The 16,330-nt window shown below is 36.2% G+C and overlaps 1 protein-coding gene across 2 annotated transcripts in view; it reads right to left on the reverse strand.

The window, feature by feature from the left end:
• Positions 1-16,330, reverse strand: part of kcnab2a (potassium voltage-gated channel subfamily A regulatory beta subunit 2a) — a 142,557-nt gene that overhangs the window by 122,355 nt on the left and 3,872 nt on the right. Inside the window, exon 1 of one of the 2 annotated variants that reach the window (XM_073825594.1) lies at positions 9,862-10,120. The exons of the other annotated variant lie outside the window; for it this stretch is intronic. The gene's annotated coding sequence lies outside the window, so the exon portion shown is untranslated. Of the gene's footprint in view, positions 1-9,861; positions 10,121-16,330 lie in introns of those variants that run through there. 2 annotated transcript variants of the gene reach the window in all.

Here is a 16,330-nt window from a genome sequence, read left to right on the forward strand (position 1 = left end):
CCGCAGATGTGTTGCTTCAGACAAGCACGTGCAAGCTGCGGTTTCTGTTTGCGTCAACATACGTGTTCCCAGCGCTTTGTACGCACACACTCACCGGTATTGGGGTATATGAAAAATGAATATCATTTAAAAAAAAAAAAAAAACACCGGTATTCGGTATGAAAAGGTATACCACCCAGTCCTAGTTGGCCATGGGAAACCTGGCTAAATTACAAATAAATACTGCTATCAGAAGATTGTACCACTAAAATCAGTTCCTCTTTACAAACCTGAATGGTATTTACTACTGGGCGACTGAATAATCAGTTAGTAATAGGATAACAATTTTTTAAAATCTAAACAAAATTCTACTATACATGAGAGCGTGTTACATTCCTTTACACTCGACCCTAACCGAAGTGACACATTGTGTTGGCCTCTCCGCCTGAAGGACCCAACCAACATCTATATATAACATCCATAAACACATGAACAAAAACACGGGCCATCTGTCTAATTACATACATGTCCACACATGTGACTCAGATCTGGGCTGTTTTCAATGCATCTGCCCGAAGGACATTTGTCTCCTGACTGCTCTTTTCAAAAAAAAAGAAAAAGCACTAATTTCACACTTAATCAACATCTTGCAATATGCTTCAGAATGAAAAAACAAAAAAAACAAGCAATGCACATGCATTATAGTATGGATATGAAAGCAGCACAGAACCAGAGCTTAGGGAGAAGCAAATCGGCAGTATACAGTTAAATGGTTAACACAAATTTAAAGTGGCTCAGGTTTGCTGTGCATGCTGGGGTTTTCTACAGAGACACCTATGAGTGATCGTGCAAGCCTTTGAAGGGGTGTCAGCTGCAGTTGTACATACAGCAGCAGTGCAGATTGTGTGGGCAGAAGCAAACTAATGTAAAGTTCTGCGTGGTATGAGTGCATACTAATGTCTGAGCAAAATACTATGCTGACATGGGTTCAATTCTGTAACGCAATACACATCATTAAAAAAAAGTGCACTGGTGGTCAACAAATATTGTTGTTTTTTTCAGTATCTACAAAGCAAGTTGTCTGACTGCCACTATAATAGATAGATCTGCAAAGCGGACACACTAATGCTGATAATATCAAAATAACCAAATATCACACTGGCAAATCATCACTAGCATTCACTCATTTCAAAGCTCTGAATGAGTTGCAATGCTTCGATCGCATGACACATAATCTGTAGCGTGAATCAGCATTCTGTCGAACTGATCCCAGTATGATAGTTGTCAATAGGCCGCAGCGTTTCAGTGTGGGTCGTAATCGTGTAAAAGTGCATCATCATAATCTACTGCAACAAAACCATCAGCACTGACACCTTTGATTTCTCACTCACCTTTTACACGGGACATACTGGAGCAAAGATGCCTACACACACACACACACACACACACACACACACACACACACACACACACACACACAAACAGAGGCTGATCCAATTGGTGAGTTCAGTCACGCAGCAAAGCTGCGATTGGTTAGAGACCGACTGCATAGCAGAGAAGCAGCTTTACTCAGCAATAGTCATCCTGCCTTGTGCCTCTCCAGTTCTCCCCTCTGAATACTATTTTTCTCGGTCTTTATGTGTGTGTGCACTATTTTCTTTTCACTACCTCTATCTCAGCCTTTTGCATTCTCACTCTTTCCACTTCCCGCCTCAGGCTCACCCTGCAGCACATTCACATGTGATTGTCCAATGAGAGACCTGACTGATGGAATGTGACCTCTTTCTCTTTGACGGATACTGATACAGGACAACATTTAGTCAGCAGAAAAGGCCCACTGGACAGCCTCTGGCTAGAGGTTTATTAGACACCATGATGAATATGACAAATGCAAATACACATCTGTACACACTCAAAAAAGTCAACTAGCCACTTGTTTGATTTGCAAAATACAAATATGTCTGATTAATGTGATTATAACGAGTTTACTTCCTTTTAAATGATTGATTCTTGTTATTTGTAACTAAATTAAGAAATAATCAAATGAATTAGATCAGCACTTGTTGATTCAATGAGCCTGAGGCGCTTCATATCAACAACTCTCTCTGGTGAGTCACTGCGCATGCTCAGCACTGCGACGGAATCACGTGGGTACATACGGCTGGAAGAAGAGGAGTTGTGTGAGCGCCCGCGGTTTGAACTACTGCGTTTAAACGTTCTTCATCCTTGATATTGAGGGTAAGCACTTTATTGATATAATGTACCAGTTTGCAGTTAGTAACGTGGGATAATGAGTAGACACTGTGGCGATGTTTCAAAGCAGGCTTATGTAAACTCTGTTGTCTCTGTCGATACAAGTTTCACCTTAACGTTAATATATCCGCTACAATTTGTGCATTTCTGTCACAATTCAATGCTTACCACGCCTAACTATTAACTACATAACCTACGTTAAATGGTTATGGTTGAAAGATAAATTATAACATTTTTTATATAATGCACTGCAATAACACACCAGCACCCACTGTGACGTCAATAATAAACAGAAGAATTATCACTTTTCTGACAGTTTCAACTTAAAACTGAGAAATTATAACCTCCTGTATTGGATTGAAGTTTACTTTACAGGTGTACATAATAAAGTGGCCAATAAGTGTATAAGCAATCGCCCCACAGGATTCAGACATTGAGTCAAAATGTACCATGGAGCAAACTGTGATGGAAGTGTATGTCATACTGAAGGAGGGAACACTTCCTAACAAAGACCCACAGGACATTGGTGTCCTAACTGAAGGCGTGGAAGTCAGGCTTGTGCTGTTATTTGGACTGATATGCTGTTTGAATCCTGTTTTACAAACACACAATATGGATAGGAGTAGGGATGCACCGAAATGAAAATTCTTGGCCGAAACCAAAAACCGAAAGAGGAAGCCAAGGCTGAAAACCGAAACACCGAAAGAATTATGCCAATTATTAGTACCATTGCATTTATGGCTATGACTGCGTACTAATCTTACTAAAATAAAGGCATTGCAATTGCATAAATTAATATTAAAGTTTCAAAGAATAAATCAATTATATTAATTTAAACAATTATTATCAATCAAGTATTACATTACTTAAATAACATATACATATATTTTACTGCCTTTGTTTAAATTGTTTAATAGTTTAAATTTTTACAACACATTATCTTGTGGATCCATCAGTTCACATTTGCAACTCTATGTGTTTCTCTTCCAGCAGGAGGCGCTGTCAGAATGGTAGTATACAAAGCAGTACAGCAAATGACTTTGAAACGTACAGCGCTCATATTTATTCAATGTATAACCTTTTAAAGTGTCATCGCAATTCTTGTCTTTCAGTCCCCACATTTAAGACCACCTGAAATCATAATTAAGACTTTCTTAACCCCTAATAACACTGCAGTCATCAATGAAAATTAAGAGCTTTATTTCAAGAACAAAACCTTACACAAAATACGTTTCTTTCTTTTTTTTCCCCCACCATGTTCAGGGCAAAAGAAAAATATTAGGGAACTAAATTAATATCAGCATATGAAGTATAATCGTCTCTCATTCATTGTCTCTGAGAAAATGCACGTCAGATGCTGAAATCACTGTCAGTTTTTACTTTCACTTTAACATATTGCACAGTTTTCCCGTTGCTTGTGTGCTATCCATTGGCTCACCTCCATGGTTTAAAACATAAATATTTATACAAATACAGTATATAGAAAAGACATATCTTTAAAATATTGCGACGTAACACCAACGTAAAGCCATTGTTTTTCACTGAATGATGTTTATCATCATCACACTGTAAAAAAAAAAAAAAGTAGTTGTTTCAACTAAAAATAATTTGTTACTCCACTGACTTAACATTTCAAGTTGATTAAACAAAAAAATTTAAGTTACTTCATGTTAATTTAAGTGACAACTAAAATATTTTAGATGACTTAACTAAAAATCTGCAGTGTAACATTATTCTTGTTTACAGTGCATTGTTGAAAAAAACATTCTGCTTCAAATCTAATGCCTTGCAATAAAAAAAAAGTCATGTTAAGATGTGCGTTATTTCTATCGTAAGTCAAGTGACTTCTAACAGTAATCATGTTAAAACATTAGGGGTGTGACAAGACACTTATCCCACGAGATGACACAAGACTGGGTTCTTGAAAACAAGACACGATTTTTTTTAAAGAAATCCTTGATGAAATATATATAGGAAATAGTAGTTTATTCAACCGAAAAACACAAAATGCATGTGCATTTTAATATGAACTTGTACTTTATAAAATTAAACTTCTATTTGTATTAATTATATGCAGTAATAAATGTAAATAAATGTAAAAAAAAATTTAAATCACGATTTCTTAAATACTTAATTTAAATACATTTAAATAAAGGACTTTCACATTCGTGCCACAAGATCTCGAGGCCACGAGGTCCTATAAAATATGTTGGGATGGAAAACGCCACTACTAAAAGACTGTAAAATCACAATTATTTCTGTCCATTAGCGTTTTACAACAAATGTAGTGCGTTTTTCAGCCTGACACTGGTTATAAAAAGACCATTTGCTTCTCATCTAAGAAGTAAACCGTTTTGCAATGCTTATCTGGCTAAGAAATTTCAACATGGTCTCAAAAATAGTCTCATGAGTTCACCACAAGTAACCCTATCATCTCCTGCTCCACTGATGGTTTAAATTACATAACATTTTACAATAACTGTTTTGTAATTGAGTTAGTAGGGAAAAGCAAATATAGAAACACTCAGAATTCCCATCAGTGCTTGCAAGACCTCCACTAAATCTATTATACTTTCACAATGCATGTCATGAAAAGGCTAATACGTTTCAGGAAAACACTACAAATGGAATGACCTTCATTCCCAAGGCAAGATGTTCCACGAAATTCTTGACTTAGACATATGATGGAAACCGAAAAGGAAGGCCAGAGGATAACTCAGCCATCTGACAAAAATCTGTTCATGAAATAGAATCAGTTCAGTGTTTTATCAGAACCAGAGCTTGCATTATTGAAAGGTCACTCACAATATATTGGCAACGATGATGCAGTGCTGATTAGTGGGGAAAAAAACAAACAAAAAAAAAAAAATATTGGCTCAACAGTGCAATCTAGATGGTCAAGGTGTTTGCCTCTACCGAAAGAAAAAGGCAAACGGGTGTGCTCTAGACAATAATGAGGAGAGAAAGGAGTCGTGCCTAATTAGTATATTCATCTCTTTTGTATTATTCTCTTATGCAATTTAGGAACAATAATCGAGTCAACCAAAGTTAGCTATCTACAAGCTTTGGTCGTAATAAGACAAGTTACCGTTTCCTTTTTTAAATTGGATGTTAACTCTACTGTGATTTCGCTGAAATGTGGCTCTGGGCAAATGAGGCTGGACATAATTAACGTGCTAGTTAGGATAGAAATAAACATCCAAATGTAGGTCAGTGAAAAATTTATAAGACCCCAAACTCTAACGCAACTAAGCCATTTGCTATTCATTACAGCAGATGAACCCCGTTCATCAGTCGATGCCATATCAGTGCTGTCTTTAATATAGCCAGGGAACAGGTGGAGGGATGGTCTGCATCCTGAACCCCCGGAGAGATAGGTCTGTCTCACATTCACTCTCACATAGGCCTGTCTAAAATTTACCCAACAAAAGCAGTGGGAACTGAGAAAATCTCGCATTCGATATTTAGCTCGATATGGCGTAGCGTGTCAGAGATTTACGTCTCTGTGTATCAATTGCCGCTCTAGCGGGAACCTGAGCGGAACGCACGTGATGGAGATTTACTACTAATCAAAGCACCGGCTTCATTGACTAAACGCGCCTCACAATATCGTTCGATATATTGCCCAGCCCTAGACAACAGCCAGTTGCAACAAACCACTTAAGTTAAGAAATAATAATTGCTCACTCATTTATAATTATATCCAAGAGTATTCTCATCACATCGGCTGCAACCGGGCCCCAAGTCCTTCAGTATGTCCTGCCTCAACTTCCTTTTTGTGTAGAAAACACTTTAAGACAGAAAAGGAAAACCATATTATCAGAAATAAGCGCAAAAAAAGAAAAAGAAAAAGAAAAAAGAAGGCAGTCTGGATTTCTTTGATTTGTTAATATTGCTTAAGTCAGAAAAACAGCACAGTGTAGTATTTTGAAATTCCTAAATAAACATTACAGCTACCTGGCCAAGTTTCACTCATATTTGGCACTTAGTGAGTGCCAATTTTGGACCTTGTATAAGCCATACTTACAAAAGCTGTGCCAACATTACTGGGTGGTCTAAATGACAAACACATCTACACACATTAACACACACCTGCGATGCAGACAGGTGTGATAAATGCCGCAGGTTACACAGATCTGCAAGTGCACGCCTTCTCCCCGGTGGGACTCCCAAACATGACTAATGCGCCAAGACAGCAGCTCTGCGTCCGCACCACAGGATGATTAGAGAGAACTGTTAAGGAGTTTTCTCAAAGGAGAGCCTTAAATCTACATGCAGAGCTTCCTTCATGTCTGCTTGAAACACAGTCCGGCAACTATTAAGGCACATCTGCTGGAAAACAACTGCGGGAAAGTAAGTGATATCCCATATTATTTGACTAGGTAGCACATCTCAGTCTGTCATTCTTCTGGCTTTCTCACCCACATCCATCTTTGGACAGTGTCTCAGGATCACATAACCCACACAGACATCTAGAAAAAGACCTTGAATATTCCCATCCTGCCTTTTCTTTAATTATACTCAATGCTGTGGCTCATATTAAGCAGTAAAGAGAAAGACACTGAAACTTGAGATACTATAAGCAGGGTTGGGCGATATGGCCTAAAAATAAAATCCCCGATTTTTTTCACAAAAAATCCGATTTGCGATTTAAATCGATTTTTTTCCCCCTACTACTTTTATAGCATGTAAAGAAACCCCAGCTTTTCCACAATATATATATGGGCACTATATATTTTGCAGTATACATTGCAACTGCATCAGTGCACCAGACCCCATTCTTATCATACCAGACACAGTAAATGTTTGTAAGACAAATAAATATGAGACGGGAGGAAAATATATATTTCCATGCTTTTCTCTTGGACTTATATCGTATACAAAAATATACAATTTTGAACACAGAAATATTAAATGATTTAAATAACTGAAACGATCTGCCAGCAGGTGGTGGTAAGACACTGATTTAATTACTGAATCATATTCATTTGATTCGTTCCAACGGATGGTTCATTCAAGAATAATTAGGGATGCACCGAAATGAAAATTCTTGGCCGAAACCGAAAAAAAGAGGAAACCAAGACCGAAAACCGAAACACCGAAAGAATTCTGCCAATTATTAGTACCATTGCATTTATGGCTATAACTGTGTACTAATCTTATTAAAATCAAGGCATTGCAATTGCATAAATTAATATTAACGTTTCAAAGAATAAATCAATTATATTAATTTAAACAATTATTATCAATCAAGTATTATATTACTTAACACATACAAATATTTTACTGCCTTTGTTTAAATTGATTGTTTAAATTTTTCTAACACATTATCTTGTGGATCCATCAGTTCACATTACAACTCTATGCGTTTCTCTTCCAGCAGGAGGCGCTGTCAGAATGGTACACAAAGCAGCACAGCAAATGACTTTGAAATGTGCAGCGCTCATATTTATTCAATGGATAGCCTTTTGAAGTTTCATCACAATTCTTGTCTTTCAGTCCCCATATTTAAGACCACCTGAAATCATAATTAAGACTTTCTAAACCCCTAATAACACTGATATAAACCCCTAATAAGACTAATTTTTAAGGCACAGTATGGTGTTGTAGTCTTAAGACATTGTCTTCACTTTTCAAATGCATTATACTGACCCAGACTTAGTATCTATGCGACAATGTGACCCTGGACCACAAAACCAGTCATAAGGGTCTTTTTTTATACATCTGAAAGCTGAATACATACATTTTCAACTGATGTATGGTTTGTTGGGATAGGACAATATTTGGCCAAGATACAACTATTTGAAAATCTGGAATCTGAAAAACCAAATCAAAATATTCACCTTTAAATTTGTCCAAATAAAGTTCTTAGCAATGCATATTACTAATCAAAAGTTAAGTTTTTATATATGTAGGAAATTTACAAAATATCTTCATGGAACATGATCTTTTCTTAATGATTTTTGGCATAAAAGAAAAATCAATAACTTTGACTCATTCAGTGTATTTCTGGCTATTGCTACAAATATACCTGTGCTCCTTAAGACCGGTTTTGTGCTCCAGGGTCACAAATTATTCATTTAATCAGTGCAGAAATTACATTCATAATTCTTTACAGTTTAAAAGTTACCAAACAATATCTGGATCATACTGATCATCATGATATTTATACATAGATAACTGTAAAGTAAATTAATAGTTTTAGCACTTTGGATGAAATATTGATTAGGCATTGAAAGAATCAGTTCACAAGAGTCACTTGTTCATGAATCAGACAGTACACTTTGTGAACTATCAATGTCTGTCAATGACTATACCGGTCATGCTATACATTTCAAAAACCATTAAAGAAACTAAAACATTTATGACTTTACCTTTTGTGATTATTTTTAGGCAAACAGCTCTAAATAATAAATGTTTCTAAGTTTCCATCCTTACCAACAGACCTTAAACAGCCGTATTGATTCTGACACAGATGAAAATCAGATTTGTCTACTAAAAGTTTTTTTTCCCCCAGAATCACTTTATCATATGAACAATCAGTATGTTTTAAACAAAAGTACAATCCATTGAACACCACTGTATTTCTATGACTCACAGCCTTGTCTTCATTCACTATGGTGCTACCCTGACTAAAGTCTATTGTTTGCTCAAACAATTATTTACTTTTAAATCTTAATTTACATTGTTTTATTTTATGCTTTTTTTTATACCAAAACTAAAACCACAATAACAGTATTTACCCCTGATAAACACCAAATCACAATGCTGCATGAAGGAATTTCATGAAATTGCATACTTCATTTTGCAGTTTATTCTGTAAGTCAATATTAAAGTCAAAGTGATGATATCTATGCATTCTACATTTCAATCACTAATGAAGTTTAATAGCACAACATGGTTGGGATTAAACAATACAAAAGTAACGGGCATCATTAACAGAAGAACAAGCTCCAGCCTTCAAAGCAAGATTTTCTCTGCCGTAGCTGCCCTTAAAAACTTACTGCACCAAATCCCTGCGACTTGCACCTTCCTTGCGTTCACCAGCCTCGGCCCAGTGCCCAGAGGCAGAGCGACACCATCCACACACAACCTAGCAGGAAAAGCCGTTTCCTCTCTAGCAGACGGTACTTATAATAACATGACAGCTCTGGGAAACCATAACACAGCCTCATCCGCTGTAACTAAAGCCGTAACAGACCACGTATCATCAATGTCGGACTGCGTAGCGTAAAGCCAGCATTTGTGGGCAACAGATGGGCACTGCAGCAGGTGAGAGCATGATGCTCAAATTCAGCCATCAAATGCTTATTCCTCAATGCATTTCACAGACATCCGCTCCTTTCAATTGTTGAATGTTATTATGACGACTAATACTAATCCAAGCAGTCACAGCATGCATTAATCATTGGCAAACACAGATTTGAACTCCCTGTGCAATACGGTATGCAGATATGCCTCTTAACGCAGCACGCAGATGCCGAGATGGGAAAGACAAGGAGACGGAGAGACAGGATTCCCTTTCGCTGCACGGTACATGCACACACATAGACTCACGTTTAGGTGGGGAGCAGGATGAGACGGAGAGGAAAGCAAAGAGAGAGCTCGTCTTGTTGCTTGACTACCCACCTCTGCCGATGCCTGCTGCAGTGTTTCCTGCTCGGCGAGGCTGAAGAAGAGTTGGGTGGGTGCAGCCAGATTGCCTCCGCCGAGCGTCAGAAACGACGGCGCGAGAGAGAGAGGGAGGGAGGGGAAGATGAGACGGGAATGGTGAGTGGGTTTATCCTCCACGCTACCCTGTCAATGTGTGTGCCTGTATGGCTGAGTGCATGAGTGTGCGCGCGAGAGGGGGCGGATGGGAAGGAGAGAGACAGAAGCGGCGCGTATGTGCGAGCGAGTCTCCCAAGACAATGCCAGTGAATAGAGACTGAGGAACACAGTAGATGCGTTAAATGCAGGGTCCCTCCCCCTTACATCACACTAACACAGCGCTCTGCACAGTCAGCGCAACATCTAACCATATGGAGGAACAACGGGTGCAAGGAGGAACAGAGAGAGAGAGGGGAAAGACACAAGAAAGGAGACACACAAACAACTTCAAGCTAGGGTGTTTAAGACGTCTTTATAAAAACCCACTGCAAAGATCTGATTTCACAGGTTAAGCATTCTGGAAATGGCTCTATATGCATTTCTTCAGTATTATGTTGGGTGGTATATCTGCTGAGTCAAAGGACACATTGCAGGTGTGCGGTGAAATATATGGGCCTCTCATACAGGACAAAAATCAAACAGCATTTGCAATGCATTCAGCTTCCGTAATCAGATATACATCCTTTTCTGTGGGAAATAATGTACAGCGGAATACATTTTTATGTCATTAGGATTTGATTGGCTTATAATAGTCAAACCAAAAGTTATTCAGACACCTTTAACATTTCTCACATTATCTCACTTTATTTGCATTAGTTTAGAAAATGGTAATAAAATGACAAGAACTCAAGAGTTAAACTGTGTCAGAACAAATTCATCTTGATAAAGTCAGATAACTTTGCAAGAAAATATTGTCAGGTCAAAGTGTCAAATAACATTTTTGGTCCCAACTTTTTATCAGTTTTACTGGTAGTCCACTGTATGAGGAATTTTTGGGTATAATGTCACGGTTTATTTTGCTATCCTCACTTACACAAATGAACGATAGTGTCTGAATAATTTTTGGTTTGACTGCATATGTAGTTGTTTCAATTACAAGAAATGTAAACTAAATGTAATATTTAAATATTGCCAATGGCCTAAAACTTTGCCTGTTGACCGAGTAATAAATTAATGTATAAAAACCTGTTTGATTTCCACATACTTTATATTCTATTTAACTACTTTACTGCCATGATTGTGTTTACATGCAATATTGCCACAGCATTATACACAAACCTGGTCATGAAAGTAAAAAGAAATATACAATATAATATAAATATATTGAAATATACAATCAATTTGTTTAAAATAATTTATAAATTTGTATTTTAAAATTTAAAGTATTGTTTTTATTAATATTTTAAACCTTATTTAATCTTTTCTATTTTCAGTTTAATAGTTTAGAGTTTTAATTATATAATATAAAATAAATAGAGTTTTGGTAATTGTGTTTTTGTCATTTGTAGTAGATTTTATGTCTACAGTTTTTATAAACTTTTATTTTAGCTTTTGTTATTTTAGTACATCAAGTTAAACTAAAAATAACTAATGTTGCTTTTAACAACTATTTTATATAAGGTCAGTTCATTTTATTTCAATTAATGATTCTTTATTATGGTAATAGTTTTTAGGTTGAGTTAACTATAATATAGCATCTCATACTCTTTAACACAAAACATTTAACACACTACCTTTTCATAATTTCATCTTATGCACTATAGATCACCGTCTCATGTTCCACACAGATTGTATAAGCACACGCGTGAGTATGAGACATTTGGCCGTAGCATTGGGGACTGCAGCAACTCTAGCATTGCATTACTACTGTGTCGCTGGTCCTTGGCTCACGTCCAGCCACACTACAGCAGATCTATTTGGCACCTCTCTATTCCCATCCTTGCAGCATGAAGACCATAAGAAAACGCCTTTACATTTACCCTAAGCACTGTCCTAAGTGACGCATTTACTTTGAGTGCTAAATAGGATACGGAACAGTGTAAGAATAAATGCTTAAAAGACCACAACAGCCTATTAAACATTTACAAATTCATCTGCGTATAATGTGCAAGTGGGATGAGCAAAAAGATAAACAGGAATAGAATGCTTTAAAGTGAATCTCTAAATTTATTTGAAGATAATGCAGCTGAGTGCTTGACGCACGAGTAATAACATAACAAAAAAAAATCAATGAAGATACCTTTTAAATTGAAATCCAACAGCCATCATTTTAATAAGTCTATAGGCAACACAGCTCAAGAGGTTGTCATTAATGTCTTCAATTCTTTACAAATTAGATTTAAATCTTTTATTAAGCAAAATTTTAGCCTGAGAAGTATATTATCAATGTAATAGAAACATCCTGTGCCTCAGTATGTCACAAAAAAACAATATAGCGCTGCATCTGAAGCTGAAATAACTACATGGAATAAAAATCAAGCTTACACATGAAAACGCCCTGGAGCGTTTGTCAATACATCTCTCACATAATAGCATGTTCAACATCTTACACGATTCTGTCTCGGACTCTAAGATCAAGGAGCACTTTAAAGACAATAAATTGTCACAGAACCAAGCAACATCCACAGATTTTTAAACTGGGCCGTGCTTTTGCAATCTCATGATGACAAGAGAGGCATATGCATTTTCAATTCCCACAGGACTGCGTCCATTTCTCAGCTGGAAAACAATAATAGCCTGAGAAAGGAAGAGAGCAGGTGACCTCACTTTCTGCAAACTGCTGAAAATGAGAAAAGATATTTAACATATCCTTGACCTTGAAGATATACAGCAATGAAGAATATGCTGAAGGGAATTCATTCAAGCAAAGTCATTTTTGCCCATTATGGGCAGTCCCTCTTGCAACAGAAATGTAGGTATTACATTTGCACAGCTAATTGCATAACCACAAGGACAAAGTATACAAGAACTTAATTGTTATAATGATGAGCGTTCGACCATCTGACAGGTTTCCAATTAACCCCTGCAATTAAAAATGTCAAAGACAAAATATGACAGATTACTGCAATCAACTATCCTAATATTTCAGAAAATATTGCAGGATCACGTCAATCCAGTAAACTCCAAGGACATTAAGAGGATGGCAAAGACTGCTGAAAGACTCTCAAGGTCACTTAGACTAAGTAAAAAAAAAATCATAAAATCAAACTCATTCTAAAGCAGTGCACATGTGCTGTGTATGGATGAATGTTTCCTATTCACCATTCTATTTCTCAAAAGAAGGTTTTATGTTTCTAGGAAAGAACGATAAAACTATTAAACGTGTAATGTATACCTAAGCTGAAACCTGAAGTTTTCATTCCATTCGGTATTCTAACCTCATTAGAAGACTTCATTCTAACCAACGGATATGGTTAAAAGGAAAGATCCAATCAGGGAAGTCACTGAAGGGTCTCATAATTGCATCATTTAACCAATGACTCAGTCTGGCTAATAGTGCCACTCCTTGCAAGAGTCTAGCCGCCAGCTCTTTACTGTACAGCTACTCAAGCAGGAAAATGTGCTGCGAAATACGCTAATATTCTACAAATGTCTTTGAGCAAGAGGGGAGGAATTCACTGCCCATCCTTTCTAGATGAAAGCATCACTGAAATGGATTCAGTGTTATAAGACCAGCATTTTCTAATAATATGAACTCAATCAACAAACAAACAAATGTAATAACAAATGCATTCTTCAAGGTATAGCAGCACTACATTTATAGATAAACGGGCCATTCTACAGAATTGGTGCAAACTGCTATCCCATAACCAGAAAACACATTTAAAAGCATTTAAGTATTCAAATCTTAGATGCTAAGATCTATCTATTATCTATTAGAACCCACAATGGTATTAAAAAAAAAAAGAAGAAAAAAAAAAAAGGTCACTACTGAAACAGTGTGTTTTAGTCCATTGGCTGAGACTGATTTTAACTACACCCCTACATTTATGATCAGGAAATATTCTTGTGTCCCTCTCTCATAGCTACAAGGTATGAGTAGATAGGACCCATCATTTTGAGGTAAATGTGTTCAAAAATCTGTGTGTAACTAAGGAACATCACTACAGAACATCTTTTTTTCTGCAATTAAGCATATTTTTTTGGGAGTCATTCCATAACATTTAGTTTTTATGTGTACCACTGTTCAGAACTGTGCCGATTACCATCTTTGAACTAGATTCGAAACTATCTAAAATTGTCAATATTTGGTGGCGTTTCGGTAGTGACATCTTTTTAGATGTTATTCCATAAAATTGTCACAAATTAAACATCATTGTATCGGTAGTGACAAAAGGGAACACATAATCCTTTTTTTGGAGAAAATAAAATAAAATTTTAATACAGTTCTGCAATTTTTTGTATTTTAGTACGTGGGTTAAAATTCTGTGTGATTACTATCAATAGCGAAAATGTGCAGTCACTACCGAAACATGGAATATTTAGCCAAAAATAAAGTACACTGAATTATCAACTAAGATGTTATGATATTGGTTCAATGCATATTCAAACTAATGATCCTTAAGTTTGAAATCAGTATGATCAACTTTTTTGCCTTTTACAAAAAAAAATGGCTTCATAATACAACAAATCTTATAAATTACACTTGAAATTTTGTTAAAAATGTAATAGTTATTGATTTACCTCTGAAACAATTTAAATAAAATAGTAAAAAAAAAAAATTTTACTGTACATGCAAGCAAAATCTTAATAGGTCAATATAACCCTTCTAATTAAATTATTATTACTGTGTTTCAGTAGTGACAAATATTCCAAAATACAATTTGACAATTAACAGCACAATTACTAGAAATGTGTGCCTTTGATATTATCAATTTGCATACATACAATTTTTTGGAAAAATAAATTTTTCTCAAGATGTTTCCAACTCTGACTTTGGTGCAATTCTGTAGAATGGCCCACATACATTACCCTGGACCACAAAACCAGTCATACGGGTCAATTTAATTGAAATTGAGATTTATACATGATCTGAAGGCTGAATAAATAACTTTTTTGAAGTTGGAGGAGAAAATGTGATGGAAGTTTTCAACATACCCTAACTGTATTGAACCAGAGTGCACATAGTATCCGTGCGCATTGCAGAGCTAGACAAGATGAGCATCTGAGGTAAAAAGTATATAAATTGTAAATCTTTTTAGAAAATAACCAATCGTTTCACTAGATAAGACCCTCATTCCTCAGCTGGGATTTTGTAGATTCCTTTGAAGCTGCACTGAAACTGCATTTTAACCGGCAATCCGTTGAGCAACATTGAAGTCCACTATGTGGAGAAAAATCCTGAAATGTTTACCTCAAAAAAATTAATTTCTTTGCAACTGAGGAAAGGAAGACATGAACATTGTGGATGACAAGGGGGTGAGTAATTAATTTATCTGTAAACCTTTGTTCTGGAAGTGAACTAATCCTTTAAAATTACTGGAAATTACTCACTGCAAGTATTAAGTTAAGTAGCTGTCTTCATTTCCACTGGTAGTCGCTGCATCAAGCCACTCCGCATTTGCATAAAAATTTGTCAAGTCGCTAAATACGCCCACATCCTGTTTGCAGTGGTTGCAAATGAAAAAGTTCTGGTCATTTTGTCTCTGCAGGTTGCTGCCACTTTAGAAATGGTTTGGGGGCTTTTGCTAAACAAAATTCTCTCCCTCGGGCTATTCAAGATGTAGATGAGTGTTTTTTTTTTGTCAGAACAGATTTAGAGAAATTTAGCATTCCATCACTTGCTTACCAATGGCAGTGAATGGGTGCCATCAGAATCAAAGTCCAAACAACTGATAAAAACATTACAATAATCCACAAGTAATCCAGTCTATCAGTTAATTTATTGTAATGCAAAAAAAACGGTGTTTGTAAAAAAAAAAAAACACTCATCAATAACATGTTTTTAAATGTAAAGCACTGATTTAGGCCTAAAACAAGTCCATGATCGATAATAAAGCATCCTCCAGAGCAAAAAAAGTCCATCTCCTGTTGTTCACACCAAAATCCACAGACGTAGTTTTGGACTGTTTACACTTGTGAACAGTGCTTTATCTATGCTTATTTCTCTCCTGATTCAGATAAAAAGGCTTTTCCACTGGAGAAAATAGTGTTATGGATAAATGAATCATATTTTAGCCAGAAGCAATGGTTTTAAATTAAAAATTAATTATGGATTTGTTTATTATGATGTTTTTAATCAGCTGTATGGACTCATTCTGACGGCACCTATTCACTGCAATGTATCCGTTGGTGAGCAAGTGATGTAATGCTACATTTCTCCCAATATGGTCTGATGAAGAAATAAACTCATCTACATCTTGGATAGCCTGAGGCTGAGTACATTTTTAGTATATTGTCATTTTATTGACTCATTTTAAGGGGTTCACAAAACAGAGTGGATAAAAGT

This window comes from Garra rufa, chromosome 20 (genome assembly GCF_049309525.1).
Source record: "Garra rufa chromosome 20, GarRuf1.0, whole genome shotgun sequence".
NCBI classification, from domain to species: Eukaryota; Metazoa; Chordata; class Actinopteri; order Cypriniformes; family Cyprinidae; genus Garra; species Garra rufa.